This window comes from Coturnix japonica, chromosome 1 (assembly GCF_001577835.2).
Source record: "Coturnix japonica isolate 7356 chromosome 1, Coturnix japonica 2.1, whole genome shotgun sequence".
In the NCBI taxonomy this organism is placed as follows: domain Eukaryota; kingdom Metazoa; phylum Chordata; class Aves; order Galliformes; family Phasianidae; genus Coturnix; species Coturnix japonica.
Genome location: NC_029516.1, coordinates 89139434 through 89159169, shown reverse-complemented (window position 1 = coordinate 89159169; position 19736 = coordinate 89139434). Strand labels below are relative to the sequence as shown.

General features: G+C 37.6%; 1 long non-coding RNA gene across 23 annotated transcripts in view; it reads right to left on the bottom strand.

The window, feature by feature from the left end:
* LOC107322457 overlaps positions 1–19736 on the bottom strand; it is a 396746-nt gene that overhangs the window by 42801 nt on the left and 334209 nt on the right. For 19 of the 23 annotated variants that reach the window (XR_004309350.1, XR_004309367.1, XR_004309355.1 and 16 more), the window contains 2 exons: positions 16729–16915; positions 14801–14860 (listed from right to left, as the gene is read on the bottom strand). This is a non-coding gene — a long non-coding RNA (uncharacterized LOC107322457). The remainder of the gene's footprint in view (positions 1–14800; positions 14861–16728; positions 16916–19736) is intronic. The other 4 variants (XR_004309372.1, XR_004309373.1, XR_004309374.1 and 1 more) reach the window with 2 other exon arrangements.

Sequence of the window (19736 nt, the reverse complement as noted above, 5' to 3'; positions counted from 1 at the left end):
GTGGCCCAGAAACAATCTTACAGAGTCAGCAACATTTGGAACTTTCCACCTCATTCAGTGGATGGGGAGGGATGGAGTAGACCTTTTCCTATTACCAAATGAACATGCCTCAGTCACATTCAAAACAGCCCCCAGAATGCTTTTCCCTAGTTTTAGCCCTTCATTTTGCATATCCTGATTGCCTGAATCAAAGTCCAGCAAGAAAAACAGCTATAGTAGTTCTATCAGAATGCTCATCAATGTAGCATTTGTTCAGCTGTCAATAACACATTGAACAATGTGATGTAAGCCTGCCTGCTTATTCTCCACTCTCAAGAGAGAGTACTATAAACTTGAATCTCTGGGGAGTAGGAAAGGGAGTCCTCGATATTTATTTATTTATTTTTTTAGACAAACATTCATTCATTAACATTTATGTCAGAAAAGGCACAGTTGATTAAAATTAAACACACTTGGCTTTTGAATCCAAAGTGGAGAGGGGAGGTTTACAGTCCATTAGGAGATCACATAGACACTACAGCTTTGGACAAGCCCTCTGGAAAAACCTAGCTCCAGCTGTGCATATCATCATATATAAATACACACCAAATGTAAAGTGTGTGTACATTTGATTAATCAGAACCGTGTCATTCTCTTCCATTTGTTATTTTTCCTTTGCAGTATTAGCTGTAAGGAAGGTGCCCCTTGAGATACTTGGTGTTACTGAGCACATTTCAAGATGTTTCTTTTGAATGCATTCAGAACACATTAACAATATATAGATATTGACTTTACATTTCAATCAAAATCACAATTTATTGACCCTTGAGGTAAATACAAATCTCAGCCTTGACTCAATCAATATTTACCACTCAGTTCAACACATCTTGATGATTATCTCAAGATAATTCAGTAGATACTTGATATTCAGGAAAGTTTATTACACTATTGTAACTATACACAATTTTTGTGGACTATCCTTTCTCTTTTAAGATAGAGAATTTTTAAGTGATTTTTTTTTTTTGATAAATAATGTTAACCTAGATTTAGCTTTTCTTATTTATCATAAATAAATACACATGCATAATGAGTTCCTCAGACCATCTAGTAAGCATGGGCAATGCAGAGCTCCGCACCAGTAGGTTTTGCTTGGTAATGAATTCAACAGCACTCCAAGGACAAATTACAAGTATCATCCTAAAAAGAAATATGCATTAAAAATGACTAAGATTCCTTATTTTCTGAAATATATTTGAAATAAATAGAGGAAATATTGCAGTAGTACATCATACATCTAATAATTAAAAATGGCAAAAGCATGTTGTATAATTCCAAAAATCTGCAGAACATTCTACCTGAAAAAAAAAAAAAAGGTTTTGTAATTTTGCTATCAGTATTCCACATCATAACATCATGTAAAGTATGGATAATTTTACCAAATGTGCAGCTCACAGAAGAAGACTACATATCCCAGAGAACATCACGGTCAGGGATAAGTCACAGGACAAGGACACTATATAATCTCATTAGATCAATCAGCTATTACTTCTGTATTACTCAAGAAGATTAATCCAGATATCCTATTTTAGACAAAATCTTTTGAGATTTTGCACTAGCAGTAACAGACATAAAAGACTAATTTCAAGGAGCAGAGCATAAGAAACAGATAAGAAAGCTGCACTGCCTTTATACCACACTGAATTATTTCCAGCCACTATGCAGGAATTGAGAGGAACCACTAATAAGGCTTGGCTGACCTGTTTCATCCTCTGAATTTTAAATTATTAAAATCTCACAGTAAAGACAATAATAACCAAAAGGTGGCCAACATTTGAAATAAGGCATGAACATCTCAGCTATGTATTTATTCCAGCTAATCCCAATTCACTTTTCACAGTATTTACTCCTGGATTATGTGCTTCTGCCAGAGTAATGTCAAATGGCTGTAGGAGACATCAAGCAGGGCACTATATTTTTAACAAGAAAGCTCCTTAGAAGCTACTGACAACAAAGACAGACTTTCAGTCCTCTGACCTTCAACATACTGTGTAAGTTGCTCTACAAAGAGAATAAATATAAAAATTAAAGGTCAGAAAACAAATTATTACTAGGAATTAAGATTAAAAACAATTATTTTGTTGTCAAAATTTGGAAAGACATTCTTCTGTTTTTTTCCTTGTTAATGATCTACCAGGCAAACTTTATGGAGCTGTCAGTAATTATATATCAGTTTGTATATATAGTTAAGTTACCAAACACACTGCCATTTTATTCTTCTGCTTTAAGATGATTTTACAAATTGAGGGTTAAATCAAGTCAATGGATTCATTTTTTTAGCAGAGAAGATACAGTAAAGAATATTATGATCATCAATTACCACAATCAAAATAATCCATCTAGAAAACTACTAAGGAGATACGAAGTGCAAATAAACACAAAATTGAACCTTTCAGAGGATCCCCCTAAAAGAGTGGCTCTTAGTATAAATACCATACATTGTTGTATAGTGCAAGAGTTAATTTGGTTGTAAAGAAATATTTCTAAAGATCTGGTGATTCTGAGTAATTACAGAAGATCACAAAGAAGCTTATTTAAAAATTTATTGAGTACATGAGATGTAGGAATTAAAATTTTTCTGCATACTGTTAGGACAGGCAAGAGTGTTTGGGATTTGGGAGAGTGCTGTTTCTTTATTAAAAATATAATTCCTCAAATCCACTAATTGCAAGATGGGACATGGCCACTGGAAATTGAAACTAGAGCAGCCTGGAAACTGTAGCTCCCTCTGTCTCTGCAAGGTAAAGCAGGGCACCTAAGAGCCTGACTGCAGGATATATATAAGCATTTGATATTCAGTAGTAGCTTAATTAACTTGGATTGTTAGTGGCTCAAGCACCTGCACAATTTATTACATGATGCAGGGTACTGCATGACGGTGCCTATGCACCTTCTCATAGTACATAACATGCAGTTCACTGCTACTGACAAAGAGATATCAAATGCCTTACCTTCTTTAGAGCTGGGAAATAACTAGATCTGGCCAATGAACACTTAAGATCTCAAAAAAAATAGGCAGTTATCAAAATGAACCTCAGTGAACTGGAATGACTCTGAAACAATGCAAACTCTCCTTGGTCAACTTGTTTGACCAAGAATGTTTTCTGTGTTAAAATGATTGCAAACAGCATCTATTGGAGAAGGCTTCTGTCCTTAAAATCTAAATAATGACATATTCAGCTAGTCTTAGTGGTAAAAAGTAGTGAAAGATTAAACTAAACAAATTATCACTGCATTTCTGATACTATCCCAGATCTTCAACCACTCAAATTACTGTTCTCTGAGACAGTAAGAAACAGTTGAAGAAAAAAATATATATATATTTTGCCTCAGAGTTTCACCTACTGTTTCCGGAAGGAATAGAGGAATACACTGTGCTACAGTGGACCAGAAGAAATAGCTTTGTCATTTGACCATCAGGGGAATTCTAAGTAGAAATAGGCCTACACACCTAAGTTTAGCTGTCTGATTGGCATTACTGCAATTCTACTTCTACTAGGTTGAAAAGAAGAATTGATTTCTGTACATGACAGAACATGAGAGTTATTTTAATATTATTGCATCTGGAACACTACTTTCATCCATAAAGGGCTAAAGAAACTTCTATGCTTTCTTAGTTTCAAGTAGTTTAGTTTCCAGTGCCTCAAGAGTGCTTTATTTGAAACCAAAAGATAGAAGAGCTTTGTACAGTCCTCTCCTGCCCTTTTTGAGTCACTCCCTGTTTCAAAGGGGACAGTAGAATCTGAAAAACAAAGAAACATTTCCTGGAAGATGGTGTACAGGCTAACTTCATGTAAGCAATTTATTTTCATGCCTCATTATGCCTGTTCTGTTCGAGAGGAGACCTGAAATATTCTAGAGAGAGCATACCCATCCATAGCTGCTGGTAACTCAACAGAGGAGACTCCTACAAAGGATGTGAAAAAATAGGGACTATATCCATATCTGCCATCATTCTCTCATCTCCCTTTCACTCCAGATAGCCAAGAGATTCCTATATCTTAATGCACACTATCACTTTTTTTTTGCCAGTATGCAGTTATTTTTATCAAAAAATTGCTCAGACAAAAGCATCAAGTACATATTCCCAGTTCCAAATTAAGGGGTGGCAGGCCCCATTCACCATTGGGCTGCTCAGCCAGCTTAGAGCCACACACTTTGCTCGAGTATCATGGTGTGCTGAAACCAGGGCCCTGCATGTGGCTGAAAACAGGCTGTTACATTAACATCCAATCCTGCTCTCCCAGGAATCTGCATTAACTTTGCCAATTACTTCAATAGGAACCAGAATAATGCCTCTGTGAATAAATCAGGGAAGAAAATCAATTTGGTTCTAAGTTGAATCCATAGGCCCTTTTGTACTTTATATGGCCCTTCTTTGGAGAAACGGCAACAAAGCTGCTGAGAGTTTGAAACCTCAGTGAACAAGACCCTCTGGGCTCACTAAGAAAAGCTCACATATTCACTGCCGCTCACTTGTTAGGCTCAGGATAAAAAAAGCATACCAGAACACTGCCAATAGTTGTCTATTTATATTTGGAAATCCAATAGTTTTATTTGAACACAAGATCATTCAGGGGGAAAGTTTGCAAGTCCAAAATGAAGATGCTAGAGCTATTGAACATGGAGTTATATTTAATTTTTTCTTCCTCACTTATTCATATTTCTCCTTTTGATTTACTTTAATTAAGCTCTCTTTAGGCTTACAAGTCTGAAGGGGCTTTCTCACTCCCTCCCCCTCCCCCCCCCTTTTTCTTTTTTTTTGCTGTAGGAATAGAAATTGCTCTCCAGGCAGGCTTTTCCAAATGCTCACAGCTTTGCTCTTTGCTTAAATAAAAGGCTTTAGAAAGGCAGTAGTGTAGGATGGTTCACCATAGATTTGAGATTTCTCTATCTATCATTCCTACAGTGCTCCAATTTGCAGGGTTTTTCAGTCAAAACCTCAGTTGCTATTTTCATCCAGGCATAGATGTCAAGATAAGGGGAGTTCACTTTGGAACTTGATACTTGAGTCATACTCATCATCAATGAAGTAAGGGAGGGGGAGTTGTCTCATCCTCACTTTGTTGTTAACAGAGACTGTTACAGCACTAACTGAATTTCTCTTTATATATATTTTTAAAATCTAGGGCGTGATCTTGTTTCACTCTTTAAGTTAATGTCACACTCTCTGCTTCTAAATTTATTTTTAAGCTTAAGTTGTTCAAAGGGCACTTTCAGTGAAATGGAATGGAAGCTAAATAGGTGTTGCTCTGTAAAGTGATATATTCCCTAAGACTGTTTCCAGTGGGTATTATAAAAACTCAGCAAGCAAACTCTCAGGAGGCATAACTAGGTAATGCATCAACAAAGACACATAAAAACCAGAGGCAGCTGGGCTATTATTAAGAAATGAAGCAGAAGCCATTGAATGTATGGGGTGTGAGCTAGAGGAAAAAATCAATTTGGTTAAATAAAAGAACACCAGCATCTGCATATAAAATGGAAAGCAAGAACAACTGCTAAAGAAAAAGAAAAAGCTTTTGTACAAAGAGATATAGTATTTTCTCTCCTGGCTGCACCCAGATGCACGGAACAAAGTCTACACCTAAAGGGTACTTCAAAGGAGAAATTTTCAGTCATAGTTTCATCTTTGCTGAAAGTAACAGGAGTTTTGGAGTCTGGGCACCTTAGAGGTGGTGTGAGCTCTAGAGCTGTATTGATATCCACATGGGGGCACAGTTGTACTTGCATGGAGTCCCACAGAGCTGAGTAGCTCAATAGCCCTTCCTCAAAACAATCAAAGAAGATCAGAGTCTTCACCTAGTTGCCTTAGCACAGAATTCGGCATCCATCTTTGTCATATTTTGTCACTCCTAAGTTCATATTCCCACCATCAACAAGCTTTGCTTTTTCCCTAAGCTGGTCCTGTTTCTATGGTACCATGGAATGGAAGCAGGAGACCAGGAATTGAGAGACTAGCTGCTCCCACTTTGTGGTTTCAATGCATTAAAAAAAAAGTAAGCTTCACTTCTCATTCATTTACTAGTCTCCAACAGAACCATTTTCTGCAGAACATACTGTATAGTGTGGAAGTGATGTCAGCATTACATTGCTGAATATTAAATTCTTAATATTCATGTGAATATAAAATTAATTTGACTTGAACTGTGTAAATATGTTTGAAGCTCATGATCATTTTGTACTAAGAACACTGAATTCATATCTGGGTACTTCAGTACTAAAGAAAAAGTCACAAAACAACAATTAAAAAAAAAACACGCTAATTAGAAAGAATTACAACCATGAAAATTCAAGTATCTAACTCTACAAATAATTTTTCAGTCTTGATGTTCCACATTCAAGTCTGCTGGAGATTAGAAAAGTTCAGAAGAAAGCAACAGGAGATGAAGAGAAAGAGCTAAGTATTGCACAGAAGACACGAGAGAACAAGAAAATAATAAGTATTTTTATTGGATTTCTTCTTCTGGGCTGACTTTGTACTAATATTATTAAAAGCAGGGCTTGGCCCTCAGCCTCCTAGTTATGGTAACACCATTGCCCATTCAAATCCTTCAATAGAAATACTTTCTGGAATTCAACAGCCAAACATTCTCTCTCTTCAGCCCACGGCAGAGGCATCATCAGGAGAAGCACCTGCTCTTTGCTTCTCACTTCCTCAGTCAAAGGACAGAGGTTCTTTTGCACTTATTAAAGGCTCCTCAGGCCAGACACAACCTGTACAATACACTCAGCTGGCACTTGATCCAGGATCATGGCAAAGCAACCATCTCCTTCTGACTAATTTCTCCCTGTCATATGGAAAAGGATCAGCTCAGCCTCATCTTGCAAGCTAACATCTTAGATTTAACACTAGGTAGACTTATTTCAAAGAGTATTCCACTAGTTTTGTGCATTTCATCTTTCATTGCCTATAATTTTTTTCTTCTTGTATTTAATGACTTTATCTTAGTCAGACTAATTAAAAACAAATAAACAAACACACCAAGAAAGGCAACATAAAACCATGTATACAAAGCCAGGTATATAGTTTTACGGTAAGGCCTAGGATAGGAGAAATATCTGGTTTTCAGGCCACATTGTTACTCCGCACCAGAAATCATCTTTTTCCATGAAACCATAAAACCTACAATAAACTGCCTAGAATCAACCCTCATCCTTCCCCAGAGCTCTGCTCTTTATTAGATAGTTTTACTGTTTTTTCCTGCAGATTATTGTCTCTTTCCTGACTTCTTTTAACCATAGCCGTAGCCATTTAGAACTGCTGCTTTTAACATGCTGCAATAGATGGAAGGGTGATTAGGGGCTCCATTAAGCCTGTATATGCTTCAGGTATATGAGATATATGCTCATTTCTCACCATGGCCCAGATCATAGGCAGCTACTGATCAAATTATTGTCTTTGTGTTAAATTGTAGAATAAGGATATATGCAACTCTGTAAATTAATGTGACATAAAAGTCCCAGGCTAAGTTGATTTTCTTACTTAGCAGTTCAGCAAAGGGATGTGTTTCCAAAAGGGTGCATGTGGTGTAAATTTGCAAGCCAGTAAGTACTTGATGGAGGAAAAAAAAAAAAAGAAGGAAAATCAGCAGGAGGGACAGTACAGAGGTTTTTGGAAAAAAAAAAAAAAAAACCACAAAAAAAACCCAAACATGCTGTACATCCAAGGAACATCGAGATACTGACTGCTGGAAGAATGAAAAAACCATCCAACTTCTATTTGTCTGCAATAATCCTAATTTTACCCAGAGTAATTTAAAATGTTTATCTCCAGACAAGACAAAGGCTACAGGAAGGAATGCTGCTGAAATAGGAACAGAATAGAAACTTTTTCTAAGATTTTATTATTATTTTTTAGAGTATCATAGGGGCCCCATCCAGTTTCCTCTGAAATCATTAGGATACTTGCCATAGATTTTTAGATGGGACATTAGGAAATAACTTCCCTTGAGAAAAAAAAAATAATAATAATAATTTAAAAAAAAAAAGAAGTACATTTTTCCACCAATTTAGGACTCCTACAATTATGCAAGTGAAAACAAAATTCTGTTGCCAGCACTTGTCCTAACTCAGATACTGTAGAGTAACAACAGCAAAAAACTACCAAACACTGAGTAAGCTGGTTTTCACATTTTTGGGGCAGCGTTTGTTATACATGCAGACATGAAGATTTAGAAACAAAAGGATTGTTTTGTTCACCAAGTCTCTTAAACATTAGTACAGTCTCTGCTCACCCCAAAGCCCCACACAGCCAGCACCACAGCCTTCATTTGCATTGAGGACACACAATGGAAAGGGCTTCACAAAATCAACAGTTATGTTCTGCAGCTGAGCATCTGACATCACCTGATTGCGCTTCAGTTTGTAAGAGGAGCGTCTCAGCTGTCCTGTAGTTCAGCTAAAGCAGAAAGGACTGGGGTGAGCTAAGCAAGAGCACGGTTAGCCTTCAGTCCCTACCCCACCTCTGAAAAAGCCCCTGCTCATTGAGGCCTCAGCACTACAAGTACTGCCTGTCTGGCTTTATCTACTGCCAGCCCTTGCCTTCAGCTGAGAAGCTCACCTTGAGAAAGGCCCTGGCTGAGTCTGCGTGGAGCAACGTGATCTAAGTAGAGTATCAGCATCATCGCCTTCAGGCCATTCCTTTAAATGTCAGTGTAAGAATCAGATAACTACTAGGTAGAATAAAACTGCTTCCAAATATACATATTTTCATGTTAGCTTTTCATTTCCTCTGTGAATTTTTGAGATTAATAATGATGTTGGTACAGTATATGTGTTCTCTATTACTTCCAGAAACACGCTTGCAGTAATAATCTTAAAAAGCCAAACAAACAAACATAAAATTCCAAAAACAACAAAGAAAAGTAAGTGAACCACTGGAACTGATAATGTACATAATGTTTCAATGAGAAAAAAAAATATATAGAATTACTCCCATTCTCAATTTTAAGTATTATTTTTAGCAAGATTGAAGTGTCTCAGAAAGATGCCTAACTAACACTGACACAATCTTCAGCTTTCTGAATTTAAGCAGGCTCTGTCTCACGCTGGTATAATCATAGAATCACAAAGGTTGGAAAAGACCTCCAAGATCATCCAGTCCAACCATCCACCTACCACTGATATTTCCCCACTAAACCATGCTCCTTAGTACCACATCTAAATGTTTCTTAACAACTCCAAGAACAGCGACCCAGTCACCTCCCTGGGCAGTCCTTTCCAGCACCTGACCATCATAATGTTGTTGAACTTAATATAAAAAGGAAACAATACCAGAAAATGTCTCTGAAAACTCATACCATCTCCCTTCTTTGTCTTTTTCTTCTCTGCCACAATTGTATCTCCTCATTCAGAATAAATAACACTATGTACACCTGTACTGTAATGATGCTTAACTTTAAAATATATATATTTATTTCCCACAAACAGACCATGAATTAAAATTAATGCCATTTTAATGTAAGAGATGCCTCTGTCTGCAAATAAATCATTTAAATGAAACAAAAGACATACGTATGTTTTAAGATTCACTTTTCCTTGTAAGATGGAAAAAAATAACACACAGAGGACTGTAACTTACACCTAATCATGGTAAACTTTCATACCACATCATACAGCCTGTCTCAAGACACCTACAAGAAAACTTGAGATTGCCTACATATGCCACAACCTAATTTCATTTTTCTTGATTGAAGTGTAAGAGAAAAAAACTCTTACACTTACAAACTGAAAGTCGTTGAAGTCCACCCTTTTGAAAGCATTCAAGCAGACTTTTTTTTATTTTTTCCCTTCTTCTTTTTCTCTCTCTCTCTTTTTTTTTTTTTTTTCCCCCATGGGCTTGTCTACACAAGAAAGGTAATGGGAAGGTATATAATTCACAGAAAGTTGCAGTTCAGTAACTGCTGCATATTTAATACTAGGCTGCAACCATGGCCACGCAAACAGCCAGCTCTCTTCTGCAGTGAAAATAATTGCTTCCTTATTTGTGTGGATTTCCTTGATATTAAGCATTACACAGCCATGCTCCATGTTCCACTTCTACCTGCTAGCCCATGAGCATTGCAGAATCTCACCTGCAAGGCACTGGAAGGAACGACAACAAACAAAGCACATATTTACCAGCTCCCCTGATTCTCCTTCTGCCACCCCATGAGCCACCTCCTCCTCCCATATTAGCAATACTCCTACTGAGACCAGTCAGCCAAGTGGAAGCACTGCTGCATACCACATTTGTTGTCACCAGCAAAAGGGCACCAGAGGTTTATTTGGTACTTTACCTTTGCGAAGGCCTGACCCAGCAGAATGACATCAAGTCCCATTACAGAACATTGAGTAACCCACTTGCAGCCACACTGGGGCACAAAGCATGCACTTCTGGAGGAAGATTCCTGGGGACATCTTCTCCCAGAGCTCAGCTGGACAGCTGTGGTTGGTTAGCTAACCCACCCTGATCAGCAACACTTGTCAAAAAACAAGGACTAATCATTAGCCAGAGCAGGTGAAGCTGAGAATAATCAATGTGGGTTATTGATAACACCAGTATCAGTCCCATTCATGGTACTACTGAACAGGTGAGAAAATCTGACCAGTTAAACAAAAAAGTGGGGAATTCAGATACATCCTATCAATGTATGCCTTTCTAAACTAACAACTAGGCTAGAAAACAGAAATATGTTTCTAATTTCTGATCTCGGAGAATGGAGGACAGTTGTGCAAAGAAGAGGATTGTAGATACTATTTCGTGCGCTGGTGTAATTTGGAAAGCCATTTTTCGGTGCATGCTCATTCCCAGAGAAGACCTTCTTTGTAAAAACATATCTATTTTATCAATGGCCCATCCCCATTACATTAATAAGCTACCAGTTAATAACAGCTAGGGTGGCATTTTGAGGTTAATACAGCCATATGCCTTTGAATGAGTAAGAAACATCCTGTACTCTCATTACTGATGTTCCAGCACTTCTGGGAAGAACCTGTCCTAAGTATGCAGGACAATCTTTTTGTAAATCTTATTTTGAGTGAATGACTAAGATATGGAAATTATCCTAATTATTCTGGGGTAAGGTACTACCAGACACTATCCTGACTGACAGTGACTTTTATTAGGCAACTGAGTATTCAACAGAATGGTTTAAACATCACCACAGCAAATGAGGGATCATACTGTGAAGAAGTAAGTAAAGCCACTGCTCTTTCACAACTAGGTTAGTGCTTTCTAAGCAGTGTCTCCACCTGGTGTTTTAAGTGCATGTTATATATTGCATAAGATCTGAGGAAAGCATGAGAAAGCTCTCTGGTGGATGGAAGGCATGAGTTCAGTCAGGTTTACAAAGATACAAGCAGTCAACCCTCTCCAAAATGATATTTATTAGGGACACGTCTAGCTCTTGCTAGATACTTGTTCTACTTGCTAGATAAGGACTGGACTTTAAATAAAATAAACCAATATCTGGAAATATGTGTTTTTTTCTTGTACCTTGTATAATTTTCATGCATATTTCAAGGCCAGTCAAGACATGAATATTTCAAGGCTATTTTCTCAGAATACCTCTCAGAATAATCTCAGGAACATTTCTTGTTGCTGTTTTGGTAAGAATATTTTCTCCTTACTATGTTTTTAAAGGTTTCTCCATTGAACCAGGAGGAAAACTGGTATAAGCTGACATGCAACTGTACTGTACAGAAGACCTAATATGAAAATATTATAATTGTAAATCTGATACATTTTTTCAAAAGTGTGAAGAGCTTCAACAATTTTTATATTTAAAATATTTATATATGCAGAAGTACAAATACATAACCTGAATTTGAACTGGGAAGAGTGCTGTGTAACAGTTTATCAAACAAATCTGTGGAAAATAGGAAATGCTAAGTCTGAAACACTACAGCCACACATATCAGTTTCTATACTTCAGATCTTGTCCATTCAGATGTAGATACCAGGGAAAATAGCTCAGCAATAGGTACCAGTAATCCATTGCTTTATTTTCAGACACAAAGCCAGTATGGTTGTGTTCTCAGGTGTTTAAACCTGAGCTAGCCTGCTGTTTTTATTCTGTACCTGTGCACTGTACAATACAGACATCTGAAGTTAGTGAGATGGATCCCAACTGCTCTGCCTCATCTCCTGTATACCTAAGGATTCGTTGCCTTTGACTCTTCAGGTGGTCCCAGGAAGTCTGAGAAAATAGTGATTACTACACAATAACATTTGTGTTGATAAATGGCTGTAGTATTGGGTTGTAGGAGAGGCAGGACCAATTGGCAGCTACATCTGCACTTCTGCAAGTATATTTTTTTAGCAGAGGAAATGAGAACAGGAAGCAAAGTTTCAGAAAGTTTTAGAAAGACCAGAGTGAGCACAGTACAGTATGTATTATGTCATTCAGTAGAATGGTCCTACCTGACATTTTACATGAGTGGAAGGGCAAAACTCCTTGTTTTGGTATGGATGACAAGGCATCTATGCTTGGTTCAGTTTGGCTTTAATAAATTGCATTCCTTGCCTTTCCATTTTATACCTCTTGCAGACATGCACAAAGTTCACTGTGAAGTAAATGCAGTTTTGAAGCGATCACAGACATATGTCATGCTGATATGTATTTTCACAAAGTTATTCCACAAAATATTTTTTCTTGCTTGAGTTCATTACCTAAGGATAATACTAAGTTATGTTTAAGGGCAAAAGCAGAAATACCTTTGTACTGCTGTAATGATCTGATCTACATGTGATTAAATGCTCCAGGAAATACTTTGCACGTTGCCTCAGTGACACTTAAAAATACATTTCATAACATGCCATAATATCTACAGACCCTAAAAAGGTGGGGTTTTTTGTTTTTTTTTTTTCCTTTCTCCTTTATAAACATTATTGTTCAATCCTCTTAAGCTCCTACTGTCTGCTCAAGCTTTTGTTGCCACGCTTTCGCATTGCTTCTCACTCTCTGAGCTGTAATACAGGCCATCCACATTCAGCGTTCTGCTCTTATACAAACTGCTGCCATACACTGGTGTTAAAATATCAAATGCCATCCAGTTTTTCTTACTACTAGAAACAAACATGGGCTGTACTAGAGATATAGGGGAAGCCTTCCTCTGCATTGCCTCCTTGCAAACTAAATTCTCAGATTCTTCATCTAATGATAATGGCCAGCCTGAGTGTGATGGCCAACATCACGGTCATATGATCATATAGGTGCACTTATCCACACTCAGTCATGTGACAGATGTTTCTGCCAAAGTTTCCCAAGCTTTCATCTCCCCAGAATTAGGATAGTCTAGAGAAATTCAAGGTTCCCAAGTTATTTCTAACATTAATGTACCTGAAACTACCTAGAAATAGCCTGATCTTGGTTCAATTCAGAGAGACAGTAGATGGCTATAAAGAAGACTTACTGTCCTACTGGGAGATAAACTAGTGTGTGACATTAGTTTAGGGATGTCAGAATACTAGATAGTATAGATAATACATCCATTTTGTTCTAATTAGTTTATTCCATACTTTTGTTTCAAGTGTAGCAAACTGCATCTTGTCAGATATATTGTAGTACAAATTGTATCTTGGCAATATTTTGGTAAATTTTTATTACTCAGAATCAACTTCTTTCCACTATCCCTTAGATAAGCCTTCCACATTTTGTTGAAGAAATGAAAATATAACAATCCTTCAGAAAGGACGAAAGTCCAGACAGCATCCTCCTAGTTTTCACAAAACCAGACTAGTTATTTGTAAAATGGAGTAAGTTTTTCCTCCTGAACAGAAAGAATTTGCCAGTTAATTGATTCAATAATAGCTGCATGTTTAAGTTGTTTGCAAAATCTAAATGAAAAGTTAGTGTGGTTCTCAACAGCATTCTCTGCACCTTTCTCCCTCTCACCTTTTGCTGCTCATGGTAGCCAGCAGTTCTGACTGCACACAACTTCTTTTCAAAAGCCTAGCATCTCAACAAATTAAACCAAGAACATGAATTCTTTCTTTGTGATTGTTAGAAATAAATGGATGGGTTATCAGCTGACATAAATCAACCTGATTACACTGAAGTCCAAGGAAAGTAAACAATAAGCTACAGTACCAAACTAAATTCACAGAAGCACAAGTTATCCACAGGCTTACTTCAGTAAGGTATGACTATGTAGGCACAAATCAGTATTGAGTCAATAAGAAAATACACCATTTGTTCATATTTATTTTCCCTTGATTCCAACTTGCATTTGCTAAATGTTACTTAAGTACTGAAGAAATAATATAGGAAAAATGATTTATGAGCAGGTCCAGAAAGACCTGGTTCACTCACTTATGTTATTTACAAAAGCAAGGCCCTAAGAATGCCTCAAATAATGCTCCCAGGATTTTGAGTTCCAGCAGATTTCTATTCTTGAGGTGAAGTTCACAGGTTTCACTTTGGCAGTGGTGTGTTTCAAGCTATCTGCAGTCTCTAAGAAGTAACAATAAAATCAATTGGATTATTTATTTATTATGTGATAGCATAACTATTTTGTGCTTTTATGAGATTCTAAAATCTTGAAGTCCAAGATCTTACACTGTATGGGGGCCTACACCATTTGGGTTTTAAGGCTTATTTGATCAGTGTCTTGTGCTAGGACTATTGACTAGAGGTAGAAAGTTCCCAAGAGGTACCCTAGTTACCCCTCAGCATTCAGAAAGGGTCATCTACCCTGTAATGAGATGCCTTCACAAATGGAGGGTCCTTAAACCAGCTGTTGGCGGTGTTTCATTTTCTTTCCGTATAAAAAATCTTACCTAATGTTTTGACTTTGTGGATCCATACTGAAAATGAAATCCATTATGTCTTGCTCATACCTGTCATGAAGAGATGGAACATATCAATCATTTCTTCCATGCATTAGATATAAACATAGTTGAAGATTAATCTCATGCTTCCCTATCAGCCTCCACCTTTTAAACTAAATATTTTCACCCTGCAAAGCAAGTTATCCATACTTCTTTGTTGTTGTTGTTTATATTCCAGACTCTCTTAAATGGTCTGGATAAGAGTCTAACACAGAATACCATATTTCAGTTGTGGCCTTTCCAGCTCTTTAAGATGCATAAAACGTATAAACCAAACATCTGCTGATGCCTCCTAGAACATTTTTTCCTTCTTTGCAGCATCACAATGCTATTTACTTTTGTTTTCTACCGCAATGGCGGTGAGATTACCAAAATTAGACAAATTATGAAAAAACATACTGCAGAGAAGATAATTGCATTACCATTTATTTCTGTTTCAGAACCACGCTGACTAGGAGATGTAGGACATGTAGGTGGTTGCCTTCTACTCATGTGGTGGACATTCTTTGTGCCTTCAAGCAGGTAACTTAAACCTTTTCCTTTGCAGCTCTTCTGTCTATATGATGAGGATGACAGTGCTGTGTCCTTTTTAATGTTCATTACTCGTATAAAAGAAAGTGCTTTAAGTGCCAAGACATAATTCCTATTTTGTCATTCATTTACTTTCCCTGGGCAGGGTAAAGACCAGAAAAGTAAGAGATAAAGAAACTATAAAGAAAATAATGTACATGAAAACCTAAAGAGCTGCAGGGTCGGTTGTTCTGCTGTTAGAGCAAACCAAAGATGAACAGAATGCCTTTAATTCTTACTTCATTTCACCAGCTGTCCCATGCAAGCTCTAATTGCTCAAAAGAAATAAGCACATTAGGAGAAGTTCATTACTGGGAAAAAAAGACCAAAACCACACATGTCATATAGTTTCACTGTTATCATACTCCCAGTAAAATCTTGATTTCTTGTTAAAGTAGTTTGGTACCATTTTTCTTAAGCTTATTTTTGCCATAAACCTGAGTCAAGTGCAGGTTTTGATCTAGATCTAGATCACAGAAGGTAGGCTGTTATCTCAGGAAACAATGAGCAGCGCATGCAGTTACAGTAATTCTACAGAAGAAAGCAGAACAGTTTAAGAATTTTAACTTTAATCCAGTAAACTTTTCCCAAGAAACCACATGAATAGTAATGAGAAAAAGCCTACAGTCCTTAGTCAGCTACACATATTTTATGACTCACCATGACAGAACATGTAGAAAGGTAAAAGAAACAAGATTATTGAAGAACCTTGAAAACATTCATCTTTTAATATAACTCACTCAAAATATTTCATAGAATCACAGAATTGTAGATGTTGGAAAGGACTTCTTAAAATCATTTTATCCACCCCGAGCAGGTTCCCTCCCTCACAGGAAAGGATCCAGGCAAGTTTTGAATATCTCCAGAGAAGGAGACTCCATAACATCTCTGCACAACCTGTTCCAGTGCTCTGTCACCCTCAAAGTAAATAATTTCTTTCTCATGTTCAGATGAGAAAGAAATTCAAGTGTTCCATGCTTATTGTCCCTTGTTTTACCATTGGGCACCACTGAAGAGCCCCATCCACTCGACTACTACACATGATATATTTACAAGTACTGATTAAATCCCCACTCAATTTTCTCTTCTCTAGGCTGAACAGTCACAGATCTCTCAGTCTTTCCTCATAAGGGAGATATTCCATCTCCTTAATCATCTTTGGAGCCCTCCACTGGACTCTGTTCAGAAGTTCTCTATTTTTCTTTTGGAGTTCGACTTGCAGATTCTTCTGCATCCTTTTCAACTCAAGATATTCTGTGATGCTATGATTTGTCTTGACCTTAGGAGCCCAGAACCAGACACATTACCTCAGATGTGGCCTCACCAGGATAGAGTAGAAGGGAAGGAGGACCTCCCTTGACCTTCTCACCACATCCTTTTTAATGCACTACAGGATACCATTGGCCTTCTTGGCCACAAGGACGCACTGCTTAGTTCGTGGTCAGCCTCATCCACCAGGACACCCAGGTCCTTCTCTGCAGAGCTCCTCTCCACCTGTACAAATAGATAATAATAATAATAATAATAATAATAATAATAATAATAATAATAATAATAATAATAATAGATAATAGTCTCGTGCGGGTTGGAAGGGACCTTAGAGATCATCGAGTCCAACACCTGGGATTCGAGCCTCTGTGTAGCAGAGTGGCACTTGTACCACTTGTGCCACAGGAGGGATTCAAACCTGGGCAATCTGGTGTTGCAACGTGGCATTCCTACCACTGCACCACTGGGGCACACATGCATGCAGTTATTCCTCCCATGAGTTGAACTCTACACTTGTTCTTGTTGAACCTCATCAGGTTCCTCCCATCCAACTCTCCAGCCTGTCCTGGTCTCACTGAATGGCAGCACCACCATCTGATGTGTCAGCAACTATTCCCAGCTTTGCATTATCAGCAAACATGCTGAGGGCACACTCTATCCCTTTGTCCAGGTCACTGATGAAGATTTTGAATGAGACCAGACCCAGTACCAACTTCTGGGGAATATTCCTTATTACCGGCCTCCAACTGGCTTCCATGCTGCTGATCACAACTCACAGCTCTGCCAGTCAGCCAGTTCTCAATTCACTTCACTGTCCACTCATCTGTCTCACAGTTTCTAAGCTTACCTAGCCTTCCTGAAGTCCAGTTGCACTACATCCACTTATTTCCCTTCATGTACCCAGCCTGGTAGAAACCAACCAGATTGGTCAGGCATTATTTCCTCTTGGTGAATACATGTTGACTACTCTTGATAATGTTCTTTCCTTCCACTTGCTTGGAGATGGCATCCAGAATAAGCTGCTTCATCACCTTTCCAGGATTGGAGGTGAGGCTGACTGGCCTATAGTGTCCCAGCTCCTCCCTGCTTTTTTTTAAGACTGGATGAACATTGTCTCTCTTCCAGTCCTCAGGCATCTCTTCTATTCTTCATGACCTTTCTAAGACAACAGAGAGCAGCTTGGTAACCACTTTTGCCAGCTCCTTCAGAACTTGTGGATGTTTCCCATTGGGGCCCATGAATTTGTATGTGCGAACAAGAAAATTTCTGACCAAGGGCAAGTCTTCCTTTCCTTAGACTCTCTCTCTAATTTCTAGGGTCTGGAATTCCCAAGGGGAATTCTTAACAGTAAAGACTGAAGATATTCAGTAACTCTACCTTCTCAGTGTCTGCTCTCACCAGGGCATCATCTCCTTCAGCAACTAACCCACATTTTCTCTAATTTTCCTTTACTGTTGACTTATTAATAACTGTTGCATCCTCTTGACTTGAACACCACATCCATTTGTATTCCTGTGAAAATGTGAAGTAGCTAGTGAAACAGGGAATTAAAGCTTGAAATTTGAAGTGGAAGCTTTACTCGTGAACTTCAGAAAGGCACAACACGTGCTGGGAGGTGTTTTATTTTTTTGTTTTTTTTTTGTCAAAGCTATTATAATTAAGCTGTAACATTTGTAAAAGCCATTTGCTAAAGTGTTGCTAAGTTCAAGTCAGTAATGAACTCATTCTTTAAGCACCTGACTAACAGATGATGCAGCCAGATCCACTTCCACACTGTAGTGTTTCTAATGCACTTCAAAGAGAAGAGTCTTCTGCTGACATATGGCCTATATAAAGCACTGAGTATTCTAGACTGCAAACCTGTGGGATATGAAGTAACTATATATTGGAGACATGGTGTCCATCTGTAAATGCAAAAAACTATATTGCATGTGTATCCAGACTTAGTTATTCTTTACTAATTTTCCTTTTCTGTATGTACCATCAATTTTGCATCTCTGCACTGCTCTTAGGTTTGCTGTAACAGTCTGAATGCTATTTCTATTTTTTTTCTTTCCCACTTTCCTCTTTATATTCTGTTCAATTCTCCATTATTGCCCTCCAGTATAGCCACCTGATCATATCTTTTAAACATGCTCAATTTTGCACTTCCATTCACCAAGCACACACACTCATGACCAATTATTTTCATTAACTTATCCAACCAATTTTTTAAAGAGGCCCCTGTGACAGGCAATTATACTCTTTTCCATTTCTTATCTAACTAAGGAAATGGGTATTTGTCTCCTGATTTGGTTTCTATGAAGAATGCCATTTATTGGAAGAAAGCTTTGGGATAAAGACTACTCTCTCAATTTTACTTACTGTTATATTGTACAGTCTGAACTACACTGGCCAATCTTTAGAACCCCTTGCCATCTGAATGGGTTCCAGCTAAAATGTTGATTCTCACTTCAGCATCAATACTAAAATTTTAAAGTATGGCTTTCCTACTTCCCACTTCATCACAAGTGTTAGTTTAAGGAGAATTCTATGTTTGAATAAGGATCACAATGATCCATACTCTCCTAATACAGCAGGATCCTCAAGCATTAAAGGTATATAACAAAACTTCAAATATCGTCTCATGAATGGGGTACTCTTCCAAATAACCATTAAGAGCTTGATGAAAGAATTCCATACAGATTTAGCTGAGATTTAATGCTTTTCAAAAGCTGAACAAACAAATTAAGCTTTCACTAAATGAGCATACTGCCCTGTATTTATATTCAACAATTGTCCAGCAGATAATTTGGGTCTCCAAATTATAGTGTCTCTAGATTATCTTGGAATCAAAATATATCCTCACCATATAAGAGCACAGGTTTCAGCTACACTTGCAGTGACACACTGAGGATATTTGGTAGTAAAAAGCAGCTAATATGTTAATTTAAGACGCATCTATGTTTCTCCCATAGCATCTTTCTAAATATTTGATATTTTCAGTTGAATTTGCAGTATAATATATTTAAATCAATAGCTGAGTTTAAGATAAGACAAAATGAAG